Genomic DNA, 15,836 nt, shown 5'->3' with positions numbered 1-15,836 from the left:
TCGATAGTAGAATGGCCTGCGGGGGAGGACTCTGGCTTCTTATACTCCGCCTTCAGGGCGGAGCTAGAGGTCAACGGCCAACCAGGACCCGGGATCTGTCAGCCAATGACATTAGGGCTTCCAGTCCCACATGACCTCTAATACATACTACCACATTCACCCCTTGTCAAAAATGAACCCGGCGGGGTGATGCTTCGTATGGTGGTAAGGGTTTACAGGGCTGGTCCTGGGAGGAAAACATTCACATGGCAATACAGTATTGTACAATTTTGTCCTGTTTCAACTATTTACAGAAGGTATCGGGAGAAAAGCAAAATGTTCATGTGAAAAGTCCATATATTGATTTAGATCGACGCCACGAGTCGGTTGGGCGGTCTGGTCGTCCGTGTCGATCGCCTCGGCCCCGGTGGTGGTGGTGGTGCTTGTACCGGTGTTGTCGTCTCCGGGAGCCTTACGGTTTCAGCTTGGGCTTTATTCTTGGTCGGGCCTGAGGGGAGGGGAACCGATCCTCCTGGGAAGGGGGCGGTCGCGGGGTGCGGCGGTGGCAGGAAGGGGGGGGGTTGGGTGAATGGTGTCGGGGGGGTGTGTGTGTTGCCGGCGGGCGCCAGATCCCGCAGGGAGACCGTGTCCTGTCGGCCGTCGGGTACTCCACGTAAGCGTACTGCGGGTTCGCGTGGAGGAGGTGAACCCTTTCGACCAACGGGTCCGCCTTGTGTGCCCGCACATGCTTTCGGAGCAAGATGGGTCCTGGGGCCGCCAGCCAGGTCGGCAGCGACGTTCCAGAGGAGGACCTCCTAGGGAAGACAAGGAGACGCTCATGAGGCGTTTGATTAGTGCTCGTACATAATAGCGACCGGATGGAGTGGAGAGCGTCCGGGAGGACCTCCTGCCACCGTGAAACTGGGAGGTCCCTGGACCGTAGGGCAGGTAGGACGGTCTTCCAGACCGTGCCGTTCTCCCTCTCTACTTGCCCGTTCCCCCGGGGGTTGTAGCTGGTCGTCCTGCTTGAGGCTATGCCCTTGCTGAGCAGGAACTGGCGCAGCTCGTCACTCATGAAAGAGGACCCCCTGTCGCTGTGGACGTATGCGGGGCAACCGAACAGTGTGAAGATGGTGTTCAGGGCTTTAATGACTGTGGCCGCGGTCATGTCAGAGCAGGGAATGGCGAATGGGAAGCGGGAGTATTCGTCCACCACATTAAGAAAGTATGTGTTGCGGTCGGTGGAGGGGAGGGGCCCTTTGAAATCGAGACTGAGGCGTTCAAAGGGGCGGGAAGCCTTAATCAGGTGCGCACCATCCGGCCTGAAAAAATGCGGTTTGCATTCCGCGCAGATGTGGCAGTTCCTTGTGACTGTACGGACCTCCTCTAAAGAGTATGGGAGATTGCGGGACTTGATAAACTGGAAAAACCGAGTGACCCCCGGGTGGCAGAGGTCCTCGTGGAGGGTTTGGAGGCGGTTAATTTGTGCGTTGGCACATGTGCCGCGGGATAGGGCATCGGACGGCTCGTTCAGCTTTCCGGGACGATACAAAATCTCGTAGTTGAAGGTGGAGAGCTCGATCCTCCACCTTAAGATCTTGTCGTTTTTGATTTTGCCCCGCAGTGCATTATCGAACATGAAGGCTACCGACCGTTGGTCGGTGTGGAGAGTGAATCTCCTGCCGGCCAGGTAATGCCTCCAATGTCGCACAGCTTCCACTATGGCTTGGGCTTCCTTTTCCACTGAGGAGTGGCGGATTTCTGAGGCGTGGAGGGTCCGGGAGAAAAAGGCCACGGGTCTGCCCGCTTGGTTAAGGGTGGCCGCTAGAGCTACGTCAAAGGCGCGCTCTCGACCTGGAAGGGGAGGGACTCGTCGATGGCGCGCATCGTGGCCTTTGCGATATCCGCTTTGATGCGGCTGAAGGCCTGGCAAGCCTCTGTCGACAGAGGGAAGGTCGTGGTCTGTATTAGGGGGCGGGCCTTGTCTGCGTACTGGGGGACCCACTGGGCGTAGTATGAAAAAAACCCCAGGCAGCGTTTCAGGGCTTTTGGGCAGTGCGGGAGGGGAAATTCCATGAGGGCGCGCATACGTTCGGGGTCGGGGCCTATTACCCCATTGCGCACTACGTAGCCCAGAATGGCTAGCCAGTTGGTGCTGAAAACGCACTTGTCCTCGTTGTACGTGAGGTTCAAGGCTTTGGCGGTCAGGAGGAATTTTTGGAGGTTGGCGTCGTGGTCCTGCTGGTCGTGGCCGCAGATGGTTACATTGTCGAGATACGGGAACGTGGCCCGCAACCCATGTTGATCAGCCATTCGGTCCATCTCCCGTTGGAAGACCGAGACCCCGTTTGTGACGCCAAATGGGACCATTAGGAAATGGTATAATCGCCCGTCTGCCTCGAAGGCTGTTTACTTGCGGTCACTTGGGCGGATGGGGAGCTGATGGTAGGCGGACTTGAGGTCCACGGTGGAGAAGACTTTATATTGGGCAATCCGATTGATCATGTCGGATATGCGGGGGAGAGGGTACGCGTCTAGTTGTGTGTACCTGTTGATGGTCTGGCTATAGTCTATGACCATCCTTTGTTTCTCCCCTGTCTTCACTACTACCACCTGTGCTCTCCAGGGACTATTGCTGGCCTGGATTATGCCTTCCTTTAGTAGCCGCTGGACTTCGGACCGAATGAAGGTCCGGTCCTGGGCGCTGTACCGTCTGCTCCTAGTGGCGACGGGTTTGCAATCCGGGGTGAGGTTCGCAAACAAGGACGGGGGTTGCACCTTGAGGGTTGCGAGGCCGCAGATAGTGAGTGGGGGTATTGGGCCGCCGAATTTGAACGTAAGGCTCTGTAGATTGCACTGGAAATCTAATCCCAGTAAAGTGGGGGCGCAGAGTTGGGGAAGGACGTTTAGTTTGTAGTTTTTGAACTCCCTCCCCTGCACCGTTAGGGTAACTATGCAGAAACCTTGGATCTGTACGGAGTGGGATCCTGCAGCTAGGGAAATCTTTTGTGCGCTGGGAAAGGTGGTCAAGGAACAGCGTCTTACCGTGTCGGGTGGATAAAGCTTTCCGTGCTCCCGGAGTCGACTAGGCATGGTGTCTCGTGGCCGTTTATTAGCACCGTTGTCGTCGTCGTCTGGAGTGTCCGGGGCCGAGCCTGATCGAGCGTAATTGAAGCAAGACGTGGTTGTAGTAGTGGAGTGGGATCCGTTGTTGCCGTCCAAGATGGCGGCGGGGGTGGACAAAATGGCCACCCCCACGCGTCGTACAGGTCTGGGGTGGTCCAAGATGGCGGCGCCCTTCCTCCCCTCGTGGTGGCCGGGACCCAAAATGGCGGCGTCTGCGGGTCGCACATGGGGCGTTGGGGGGGTTGGGAAGCGTTAGGACCGCGCGGGGCTCCCTCATCTCTGGGGACAGCGGTGGTCGGGACCCAAGTTGGTAGCGCCGGCGGGTCAGAGGTGGGGCGCGGGGGGGGGGGGTTTTGGGGGCGTTAGAGACGCGCAGAACTCCCTCTTCTCTGGGGAGAGCGGTGGTCGGGACCCAAAGTGGAAGCGCCGGCGGGTCATACGTGGGGACGGGGGGGGGTTGGGGAGCGTAAGTGGCGTGCAGGGCTCCCTGTTCTCCCGGGACAGCGGCGACCTCGCGGGACCGGCACACAACCGCGAAATGACCCTTTTTCCCGCAGCTCTTGCAGGTTGCTGCGCGGGCCGGGCAGCGCTGCCGGGGTTGTTTCGCCTGGCCGCAGAAATAGCAGCGGGCGCCCCCGGTGCGACTTGGCGTTTGGACCGCGTAAGCCTGTGGGGTTTCCGGGGGTGGTGGGCTTGTCGCGACGGGTACGTACAGAGCCCAATGGGCTGCCGCGCGGTCGGGGCCGTAGGCGCGGGTACTACGCGCGGTCACGTCTAGGGAGGCTGCTAGGGCCCGGGCCTCTGAGAGTCCTAGCGACTCTCTTTCTAGAAGTCTTTGGCGGATTTGGGAGGAATTTATACCTGCCACAAAAGCATCACGCATTAACATGTCCGTGTGTTCATTTGCGTTCACCGAAGGGCAGCTGCAGGCTCGTCCCAAAATGAGCAGCGCGGCGTAGAATTCGTCCATCGATTCTCCGGGACCTTGCCGTCTCGTCGCGAGCTGGTAGCGAGCGTAGATTTGGTTAACTGGGCGGACATAGAGACTTTTCAGTGCTGCGAACGCCGTCTGGAAATCCTCTGCGTCTTCGATGAGGGAGAAAATCTCCGTGCTCACCCTCGAGTGCAGGACCTGTAGTTTTTGGTCTTCTGTGACCCGGCCGGTGGCCGTTCTGGGGTAGGCCTCGAAACAAGTCTGCCAGTGCTTGAAGGCTGCTGCCGCGTTCACTGTGTGGGGGCTGATCCTCAGGCATTCCGGGATGATCCTGAGCTCCATAGTCCTTTTTAGGCACGCTTAATAAATTGTAGCGCACAAAGACTCCGAGAGACGAATAGAGTGAAGTCGATGAGGCTTTATTAAGCGTGTCTGTTCCCCCGCAGCTCGATAGTAGAATGGCCTGTGGGGGAGGACTCCGGCTTCTTATACTCCGCCTTCAGGGCGGAGCTAGAGGTCAACGGCCAACCAGGACCCGGGATCTGTCAGCCAATGACATTAGGGCTTCCAGTCCCACATGACCCCTAATACATACTACCACAAGGACTTCCTGCAAGCGGGAAATTGGGAGGCTCCTAGACCGGAGGGCCAGCAGGACGGCCTTCCAGACCGTTCCATTCTCCCTTTCTACCTGCCCGTTCCCCCGGGGGTTGTAACTGGTCGTCCTGCTCGAGGCTATGCCCCTGCTGAGCAGGAATTGACGCAGTTCGTCACTCATAAAGGAGGACCCCCTGTCGCTATGGATATAGTCGGGGAAACCGAACAGTGTAAAAATGGTACCGAGGGCTTTAATGACCGTGGACGCTGTCATGTCGGGGCAGGGGATGGCGAAAGGGAAACGGAAGTATTCAGGAAGTACGCGTTGCGATCGGTGGAGGGGAGGGGGCATTTGAAATCCAAACTGAGGCGTTCCAAGGGTCGAGAGGCCTTAACCAGGTGTGCTCTATCTGGCCTGAAAAAGTGCGGTTTGCACTCAGCGCAGATCTGGCTGTTTCTGGTGACTGTTCGGACGTCCTCGACGGAGTAAGGGAGGTTGCGGGCCTTAAGGAAGTGGTAGAAATGAGTGACCCCCGGGTGGCAGAGGTCCTCGTGGAGGGCTTGTAGACGGTCCACTTGTACATTGGCACATGTGCCGCGAGATAGGGCATCGGACGGCTCGTTCAGCTTTCCGGGACGATACAAGATCTCATAATTGAAGGTGGAGAGTTCGATCCTCCACCGCAAGATCTTGTCGTTCTTGATCTTGCCCCGCTGTGCATTATCGAACATGAAGGCAACCGTTGGTCAGTGAGGAGAGTGAATCTCCTACCGGCCAGGTAATGCCTCCAGTGTCGCACAGCTTCCACTATTGCTTGTGCCTCCTTTTCCACTGAGGAGTGGCGGATTTCTGAAGCGTGGAGGGTTCGGGAGAAGAAGGCCACGGGTCTGCCTGCTTGGTTGAGGGTGGCCGCCAGAGCTACATCCGATGCGTCGCTCTTGACCTGGAAGGGGAGGGACTCGTCGATGGCGCGCATCGTGGCCTTTGCGATATCCGCTTTGATGCGGCTAAAGGCCTGGCATGCCTCTGTCGTCAGGGGAAAAGTAGTGGACTGGATTAGTGCACGGGCCTTGTCTGCGTACTGGGGGACCCACTGGGCGCAATACGAAAAGAAGCCCAGGCAACGTTTCAGGGCTTTGGCACAGTGGGGGAGAGGGAACTCCATGAGGGGGCGCATGCGTTCAGGGTCGGGGCCTATCACTCCATTACGCACAACGTAGCCCAGGATGGCTAGACGATCGGTGCGGAACACGCATTTTTCTTTGTTGTAAGTGAGGTTCAGGGCGTGAGCGGTCTGGAGGAATTTTTGGAGATTGGCATCGTGGTCCTGCTGGTCGTGGCCTCAGGTGGTGACGTTGTCGAGATACGGGAACGTGGCCCGTAAACCGTGCTGGTCAACCATTCGGTCCATCTCTCGTTGGAAGACCGAGACTCCGTTCGTGACGCCGAATGGAACCCTTAAAAAGTGGTATAACCGCCCGTCTGCTTCGAAGGCAGTATAGTTGCGGTTACCGGGACGGATGGGGAGCTGGTGGTAGGCGGACCTGAGGTCCACGGTGGAAAAGACCTTGTACTGTGCAATCCGATTGACCATGTCGGATATGCGGGGGAGAGGGTACGCATCTAGCTGAGTGTACCTGTTGATGGTCTGACTATAGTCGATGACCATCCTCTGTTTCTCCCCGGTCTTAACAACTACCACCTGGGCTCTCCAGGGACTGTTGCTAGCCTGGATGATGCCTTCCTTCAGCAGCCTCTGGACTTCGGACCGGATAAATGCTCGGTCCTGGGTGCTGTACCGTCTGCTCCTTGTGGCGACGGGTTTGCGATCCGGGGTGAGGTTCGCAAACAAGGAAGGCGGTTCAACCTTGAGGGTCGCGAGGCCGCAGACAGTCAGTGGGGGTATAGGGCCGCCAAATTTAAATGTTAAACTCTGGAGGTTGCATTGGAAGTCCAACCCTAGGAGTGTGGGCGCACAGAGATGGGGGAGGACATACAGCCGGTAATTTCGGAACTCCCTCCCCTGCACCGTTAGGTTAGCGATACAGAACCCCGTGATCTGAACGGAGTGGGATCCCGCCGCCAGGAACATTTTCTGTGTGCTTGGCCGAATTACGAGGGAACAGCGCCTTACCGTGTCCGGATGAATGAAGCTCTCCGTGCTCCCAGAGTCGATAAGACACGGCGTCTCGTAGCCATTCACTAGGACTGTAGTGGTTGCAGTCTGGAGCGTCCAGGGTCGCGACTGGTCGAGGGTCGTCGAAGCCAGACGTGGTTGGTGAAGTTGAGCATTGTAATCAGGCAGTATGTGGCCGTCTGTGTTGGGGTCCTTCAGCCAGGATGGCGACGTCCACGGATCGAGCGCGGTCGGGGGTGGACAAAATGGCGGCACCCATCTCTCCCTCGTGGCGTCCGGTGTCCAAAATGGCGGCGTCCGTTGGTCACACGTGAATCGCTGGGGGGGCTGGGTCTGTGGTCTCGTTTCTTCCCCGGAGATAGCAGCGAACCCGCGGGACTTGTACACCGTCGCGTAGTGGCCTTTCTTCCCGCAGCTTTTGCAGGTAGCCACGCGGGCCGGGCATCGCTGCCGAGGGTGCTTCGGCTGGCCGCAAAAATAGCAGCAGGGCCCCCCCGGTTGGTCTGGTGTTTTGGCCGCGCAGGTTTGCGGGGGTGGGGGGGGGTGTCGGAGAGTCGACCGCAGCGAGGGTCCACGGAGCCCAAGGGGGTGTAGTGCGGTCGGGGGCGTAGGCGCGGGCGTTACGCGAGGCCACATCGAGGGATGCCGCCAGGGCCCGAGCTTCTGTAAGTCCCAGAGATTCTTTCTCCAGAAGCCTCTGGCGGATCTGGAAAGAGGCCAAACCTGCCACATACGCATCGCGGACCAGGAGCTCTGTGTGTTCACTCGCTGTTACAGCCGGGCAGTTGCAGTTTCGACCCAGGATCTGCAGGGCGTTATAAAACAAGTCCAGCGATTCCCCCGGAAATTGCCGTCGTGTGGAGAGCTGGTAACGAGCAAAAACCTGGTTGGCGGGCCGGATGCAGATATCCTTCAGCGCGGCGATGGCACCGGTGAAACCGTCCTCGTCCTCGATAAGGGAGTAGACGTCAGGACTCACCCTGGAATAGAGGACCTGCATCATTTGTTCGTCAGTCGGTGTGCCGGGGGCCGTTCGGAGGTAGCCCTCAAAGCATACCAGCCAGTGCTTGAAGATAGAGGCCGAGTAAGCTGCTTGGGGTGCGATGCGCAGGCACTCCGAGGTGATTCGGAGCTCCATGTTCCCACGCCGTTTTCTTCAATTTAAATTCTGCTTAATAAATTGTAGCACCGTCAATATGACGCAAGGCAGGTTGAGGTAATGTCAATTGAAGGCTTTATTAAGCAGAACTTTATCCCCAGCAGCGTGGTTACAGAATGCAGCTGCTGAGGGAAATGGAGGGAAAAACTGGGTTCTTATACCAGCATTTCTGGGTGGAGTCCAGTAGGTGGCAGATCCTATCAGGACCTGGCATCCCTCCACCAATAGCCTGTCGTCACGTGGTGTACCGTATTACCTCTAATACATACCACCACACCCTGTTAACATCCTCCCCAATTACTGCCCAGTTAACATTCTCCCCAATTACTGCCCAGTTAACATCCTGCCCAATTACTGTCCAGTTAACATCCTCCCCAATTACTGTCCTGTTAACATTCTCCACAATTACTGCCCAGTTAACATCCTCCCCAATTACTGCCCAGTTTACATCCTCCCCAATTACTGCCCAGTTAACATCCTCCACAATTACTGCCCAGTTAACATCCTCCCCAATTACTGTCCTGTTAACATTCTCCACAATTACTGTCCAGTTAACATCCTCCCCAATTACTGCCCAGTTAACATCCTCCCCAATTACTGCCCAGTTAACATCCTCCACAATTACTGCCCAGTTAACATTCTCCCCAATTACTGCCCAGTTAACATCCTCCCCAATTACTGTCCTGTTAACATCCTCCACAATTACTGTCCAGTTAACATCCTCCACAATTACTGTCCAGTTAACATCCTCCACAATTACTGCCCAGTTAACATTCTCCCCAATTACTGCCCAGTTAACATCCTCCACAATTACTGCCCAGTTAACATTCTCCCCAATTACTGCCCAGTTAACATCCTCCCCAATTACTGTCCTGTTAACATCCTCCACAATTACTGTCCAGTTAACATCCTCCACAATTACTGTCCAGTTAACATCCTCCACAATTACTGTCCAGTTAACATCCTGCCCAATTACTGTCCAGTTAACATCCTCCCCAATTACTGTCCAGTTAACATCCTCCCCAATTACTGTCCTGTTAACATTCTCCCCAATTACTGCCCAGTTAACATTCTCCCCAATTACTGCCCAGTTAACATCCTCCACAATTACTGCCCAGTTAACATTCTCCCCAATTACTGCCCAGTTAACATCCTCCCCAATTACTGTCCTGTTAACATCCTCCACAATTACTGTCCAGTTAACATCCTCCACAATTACTGTCCAGTTAACATCCTCCACAATTACTGTCCAGTTAACATCCTGCCCAATTACTGTCCAGTTAACATCCTCCCCAATTACTGTCCAGTTAACATCCTCCCCAATTACTGTCCTGTTAACATTCTCCCCAATTACTGCCCAGTTAACATCCTCCCCAATTACTGCCCAGTTAACATCCTCCCCAATTACTGTCCAGTTAACATCCTCCCCAATTACTGTCCTGTTAACATTCTCCCCAATTACTGTCCTGTTAACATTCTCCCCAATTACTGCCCAGTTAACATCCTCCCCAATTACTGTCCTGTTAACATCCTCCACAATTACTGTCCAGTTAACATTCTCCCCAATTACTGCCCAGTTAACATCCTCCCCAATTACTGTCCAGTTAACATCCTCCACAATTACTGTCCTGTTAACATCCTCCACAATTACTGTCCAGTTAACATCCTGCCCAATTACTGTCCAGTTAACATCCTGCCCAATTACTGTCCAGTTAACATCCTCCCCAATTACTGTCCTGTTAACATTCTCCCCAATTACTGCCCAGTTAACATCCTCCCCAATTACTGTCCAGTTAACATCCTCGACAATTACTGTCCTGTTAACATCCTCCACAATTACTGTCCAGTTAACACCCTCCACAATTACTGTCCAGTTAACATCCTGCCCAATTACTGTCCAGTTAACATTCTCCCCAATTACTGCCCAGTTAACATTCTCCCCAATTACTGCCCAGTTAACATCCTCCACAATTACTGCCCAGTTAACATCCTCCCCAATTACTGTCCAGTTAACATCCTCCACAATTACTGCCCAGTTAACATCCTGCCCAATTACTGTCCAGTTAACATCCTCCACAATTACTGCCCAGTTAACATCCTCCACAATTACTGCCCAGTTAACATCCTCCACAATTACTGTCCTGTTAACATCCTCCACAATTACTGTCCAGTTAACATCCTCCACAATTACTGTCCAGTTAACATCCTCCACAATTACTGTCCTGTTAACATCCTCCACAATTACTGTCCAGTTAACATCCTCCACAATTACTGTCCAGTTAACATCCTCCACAATTACTGTCCAGTTAACATCGGGCAAATCGGTAGCATGAGCATCATAGCCCTATTTTTGCCGGTCTCGGAGTTGCTGCACCTTCTGCAGCACCGGGAGGTGATCCAGGTTGGGCAGGTGTATGGCTGAAAGTGTCGTTCACAGGTCCCTGTTCATCAGGAGTTGAGTCGGCAACATGTCAATGGACAGTAGGGTCGCCCTGTACGCAAGCAGCGCAAGGTGAATGTCAGACGCAGAATCCGCGGCCTTGCAGATGAGCTGCTTCACTATGAGCACCCCTTTCTCAACTTTTCCGTTTGACTGCGGATAGTGTGGGCTGGAAGTGACGTGTTTGAACTGATACGGCTGGGCAAACAGAGACCATTCATGGCTGCTGAAGCACGGGCCATTGTCACTCATGACAGTGAGTGGGATTCCATGCCTGGAGAACGTCTCCTTACAGGCCTTGATGACGGTCCGAGATGTGAGGTCTGAGAGCTTCATGACTTCAGGGTAATTGGAAAAGTCATCAATGATTAACACGTAATCACGACCATTTGTATGAACGAGGTCGATGCCAACCTTGGACCACGGAGAGGTTTCGATTTCATGCTGCTCGATGGGCGCATTGCCCTTGATGCGTAGGCGACCGGTGCCCAGGATGAAATGTCATCGCGTTGCAGCAGGACCGCACCGATGCCATCCCGGCTCGCATCTGTCGAGATTTTTGTTTCCCTGTCTGGGTCGAAAAATGCCAAGATGGGTGCAGTAGTGAGCTTGGCTTTCAGCTCCAACCACTCTGCCTGATGGGCCGCCTTCCACTCGAAGGCAGTGGACTTCTTCAATAGGTTTCGTAGGGCCGTGGTGTGTGAGGCCATGTTTGGGATGAACTTTGGGATTGCCCAGGAAGCGCAATACCGCCTTCTTGTCTTCCGGGACCTTCATGGCTGCGATGACCTTGACCTTGTCTGTGTCCAGGCACACGCCCTGCTGAGAGATCTGGTCTCCTAGGAACCTGAGTGTCGACATGCTAAAGCAACATTTGGCCCTGTTCAGCTTCAGGCCATTGGCGTGGACACGGCGGAATACCTGCTGGGGACGGGAAACATGCTCCTCCGGGGTCGTGGACCATCTGATGACGTCGTCCACGTACACACAAACCCCTTCGATGCCCTCCATCATCTGCTCCATGATGCAATGAAATATCTCCGAAGCCGAGCAATGCCAAACGGCCTACGGTTATAGCAGTACCTGCCACACGCTGTGTTGAAGGTGTAGAGCCTTCTGCTGGACTCATCCAGCTGGATTTGCCAGAATCCATGTGAGGCATCTAACTTCGTGAAAAACCGTGCGTGTGCCATCTCACTGTTGAGTTCCTCCCGCTTCGGGATGGGGTCGTGTTCACGCATTTTATATTCTGGTTGAGATCCTTGGGATCAATGCAGATGCGCAGGTCTCCAGAGGGTTTTTTAACCACCACCATCGAGCTGACCCAGTCAGTTGGTTCGGTTACCCTGGAAATGATCCCCTGCTGCTGCAGCTCCTTGAGCTGTTCCTTCAGGCGCTCCTTCAGCGGAGCCGGGACCCGGCGTGGTGCATGGACCACTGGCTTGGCATCAGGTCGCAGTAGGATCTTGTGCCGATATGGCAAAGTGCCCATCCCGTCAAACACATCTGGAACCTGAGCGAGGATGTCGTCAATGCCAGCTTGAAGATCCACGTTGGAGGATGTCGTTGAATAAACCCGCTGCACCAGGTTTAGCTTTTTGCAGGCACGCGCGCCCAGTAGGGATGCCCTGTCCGGCTTGACAATTTCCTACCTTAGCCGTGCGTGGGTGCTCTGGTTGGAGACGAGTAGATGACAGGACCCCAGTGCCGTGATGGCGTTACCGTTATAGTCCAGGAGCTGGCAGGCTGCTGGAAGGACCTGGGGGGGCTTCTTGATGCGTTTAAAGTCTGCCTGTGAGAGGACGTTGACAGAAGCACCTGTGTCCAGCTTGAACTGGACGGAGCAGCGGTTGACCTGCATCACCGCACGCCATTCACCCTCCGAATCCACAGCGAGGATGGACAGAATGCGAGGTGAGTTAGGTGTGGCATGTTCACGGTGGTAATGATGCCTACTCGGCAGGCGGACTCCAGGCACTCGTCCTCTCGATCCGTTGTACCTCCAGGATCAGAATCCTGTAATCGTCGTTGCACATTCTGGACGCGCCGTCGTCGGAATTGGGAGCGCTGGCCCCTGACTGGTGGTGCAGACCTGCGCAAGGCCGCATAGTGTCCAGGCTTCCCGCAGTTTAAACATCGCCCGCCTCTTGCAGGGCTGTGTCCCTTTAAGTGGGCGTTGACACAGTTTGGTCACGTCATGACGCGGCGTTGTGACGCGGTGTACGTCGTCGCACATGCGCAGTGCGGTCGGCAGACGTCTGCACCTGCGCAGGGTGGGTGTCGGCCGCTTCGTTATCCCGTTCGCATCGCGCATGCGTGGGGCTCCGGGAAAAGTGCGCAAAATGGCCGCTTTCATCAATGCTGAGGCGCTACATCCGGGAGATGGCCTGCTCACTCACTGCCTCGTGGGAGGCAAGTTTCTCATTTTCAGCCGATTTGTATTGGGAATACCGATTTTTTGCGTGCTCATGCACTGTGCATGTTTCAATCGCAACTGGCAGGGTCATATGCTTGATTTTTAAGAGCTGCTCTCTCAGAGGATCAGAGTGAACTCCAAACATGATTTGGCCTCTGATCATGGAGTCAGCAATATCACCAAAGTTGCAGGACAGCGCTAGCAGGTGGAGGCTAGTTAAGAAGGCATTGAAAGGTTCATCTTTACCTTGAAGACGTTGTTTGAATATTAGTGCTCGAAGATTTCATTGGTGTCCACTTCACAGTGACTATCGAACTTGTCCAGGATAGTCTGAACCTTTGTCTTGTCCTGGCCTTCGGTGAAGTTCAAGCCATTAAACTCTTCAACTTGTTTATCACCCGCTGTTGAGAGGAGAAGCGCGATCTTTCTTGCATCCGATGCACCCTCGAGGTCTGAGGCTGCGATGTACAGCAGAAACCTTTGCTTGAATGTCCGCCAGTTGGCACTGAGATTGCCGGAGGTCCTGAGCTGGTGAGGAGCCTGATTCTTCTCCATGGTGCCGGGATACATTCGCTGGTCGTCACTGAACCGACTGAGGTAAGCCACCTTAAATTAGTCGTCTCCTGGTACCATGTCGTGTTAGGTACACTGGTCTAACACTGGCTGCAACTGGATGCAGCTTAGATCAGAAAGATACTCCAGATCTTGAAGTTAGTTCAATCAGATTTATTAAACTAATAGCAGAGTTAGCACAGTTCTCTGTGAGTTAGATTCTCTGCTAACTTAAGTGTGGTTACTCTGAACCAGACTAGCTCTTAGCCACCTGGTGGAGGTGTGTGATTGTAACAACATCCTTGACTGACTCTCTAGATGTTCATCAGTGGAAAGAGGCGGAGTGTGACTGCCTCGTGTCTTTTACAGTCATATCCCACCCCTGAGTGTCCTGCTTGCTTATTGGTCATGTCCAGTTCTCTGTGTCCATTAGCTGCTTGTCTGTATATCATTATGTGTGTCTGCATATCATGACAGCACTGTTAAAAGAAAATCCGAAAAACAGGACGGGTCGGATGGTCAGGGAAGGAATGTGTTTATGCTGATTAGAACCAACGTGAGCTCTCTGAGTGTAGGGTAAGTGAGACTTTACAGTTTTTAAGGTCTTTTTCAATTGTGACTCTCCACTTTTGGAAACACAATGAGCTCCTTTCTGTTTGATCAATGTGAATTCACAGCAACCTGAGATGGGCTGTGGAATTGGAAACCTTGGGTTGCCGATGTGAATAGAAACGATCGTCGAGCACAACAGTTTTTGTCAATGTTTTTCCATGATGTAATATCTGTGACTGGGAAATAATGTGTGGGACGTTGTGAAATGTAGTGGAACTTGTTAGTGAAAGCATGGGAAAACATGAATGTTGGAAACCAGTAGAGAAAGAAAGATTGCGTAAGGTTGGTCAATATTTGCGAGAGAATGGTTAACTTTTTGTGTGATTAAGTGTCAGTCTAGACACCCGTGAGCTTGCCTGTCAGAAGCTTATTGGTTCAAACCCCACTCCAGATTAGATTGTGCAGAGAATGCTGCAGTCTTTTGAATGAGATGTTAATCTGAGGCCGGTGTACCTCTTGGGGGACTGTACGCATCCTGCAGCATTATTTGAAGAAAGGTAGAGGAATCCTCCTTGGTATCCGGCCTGATATATCTCAGCCAACATCACTAAAATAACTTGTCCAGTTACCGTCATTCTTATTTGCTGTGGGGTCATGCTGAGCGGAAATTGCTGGTTGGGTTCCCTGCATTCTAACAGTGACTGCACTCCACTTGTTGTGAAGAACGGTTGAGACATTTCTGAGGTTTCAAAATCTATCCTTCTTGCTGTCGGAAAGAGATTCCATTAAAATCCGAACCATTCACCTGCCTACCTGTTGCAGCTGTTGGCCGGTATGTTATTGATTTTCTCCTTTAGTTTCTGTCCCCCATTTAGTTCTTTATTTCGTTGGTGGTTTTTAATGCTTGCCTTTCAATGACTTCTTTTTGAAACCATGAAACTTCTGAAAATAAAGGCTTCAGAATTACAATGTTCACACAGAAACTTTTGTGACGGCAAATGCAAAAGGACCCGCGTGGCTATGGTCGTCTAGCTTGCTGTTAAAGGCACGGGAATGAACACCAGGCCCGGGTAGGACTGGGTGGGTTGTGATGCTTCTGAAGTTGAACAGCTTGCAGACACTCACTTTTAAGTCACAGCTGTGAATTGAGTCCAAAGCTGCTAAAGGTTCCAAAGGATTGACCTGTCAGTCAGCATCAGGGGATAGGACAGGAATGTTAGATTGCAGGTTGTGCGAGAAAAGGATGAAGTTACAGATGAAAGGAATTCAAAAAGGACAATCGCTGAAGTCAACTTGTGTGAGCTGCAGTAAAATACTTTTTTCCTGTGAAGCTGTCCCTCAGTAAGAAGTCTCCACCTTGAGAATTAAATAACAAGGGAGACTGCTGAGAAGGAAAATTTAAATGTATATTGTTGTGTTTGGTCCTTTGTACCTTGTGAAGGAATCCACCAAACACTGCGACTTGTCCAAGCCAGCATCTTTATTGAGTCTCATGTGGTAAGAGAGCAATCTGATACAGAGCATGTTATCATGGAGTCTGCTAACTACCCCTCTGGGACTTGCACCCAGCACTGACCATTCACATGTACATCTTATTATCCTCTCAATCTTCTTCTGAATATGACCGGATGTGTCTCCCCTTATATCTGAGTCACAGGTCACATGATCTTGATATAGAGACTGCATGGTGTGTCTTTCTGCCACCTACTGGTTGGAAGTCGCACACCATCCACCCATGATATGGCCCATAGACATATCACCACATATATTATGTTAGGCTGTTGGGGAGGGTTTAAACTAATGTGCAGGGGGATGGGAACCGATGCAGGAAGTTGGAAGGTAGTAAAACCGGGACAGAAACAAAAGGCAGTAAGGGGGGAAGTGTAAGGCAGAGAAGCCATAGTCAAAAATCAAAAAGGGCGACAGTACAAGGTACAGTGACT

The 15,836-nt window shown here is 53.1% G+C and overlaps 1 protein-coding gene across 4 annotated transcripts in view; it reads left to right on the top strand.

Moving 5' to 3' along the window:
* Positions 1-15,836, top strand: part of LOC140384761 (SH3 and multiple ankyrin repeat domains protein 2-like) — a 1,513,496-nt gene that overhangs the window by 297,407 nt on the left and 1,200,253 nt on the right. The window contains exon 1 of one of the 4 annotated variants that reach the window (XM_072466756.1): positions 13,796-13,917. The exons of the other annotated variants lie outside the window; for them this stretch is intronic. The gene's annotated coding sequence lies outside the window, so the exon portion shown is untranslated. Of the gene's footprint in view, positions 1-13,795; positions 13,918-15,836 lie in introns of those variants that run through there. 4 annotated transcript variants of the gene reach the window in all.

Source organism: Scyliorhinus torazame, chromosome 10, assembly GCF_047496885.1.
Source record: "Scyliorhinus torazame isolate Kashiwa2021f chromosome 10, sScyTor2.1, whole genome shotgun sequence".
Lineage (NCBI taxonomy): Eukaryota > Metazoa > Chordata > Chondrichthyes > Carcharhiniformes > Scyliorhinidae > Scyliorhinus > Scyliorhinus torazame.
Note: the sequence above shows the minus strand (reverse complement) of the source record. Positions and strands in the feature narration are given on the sequence as shown.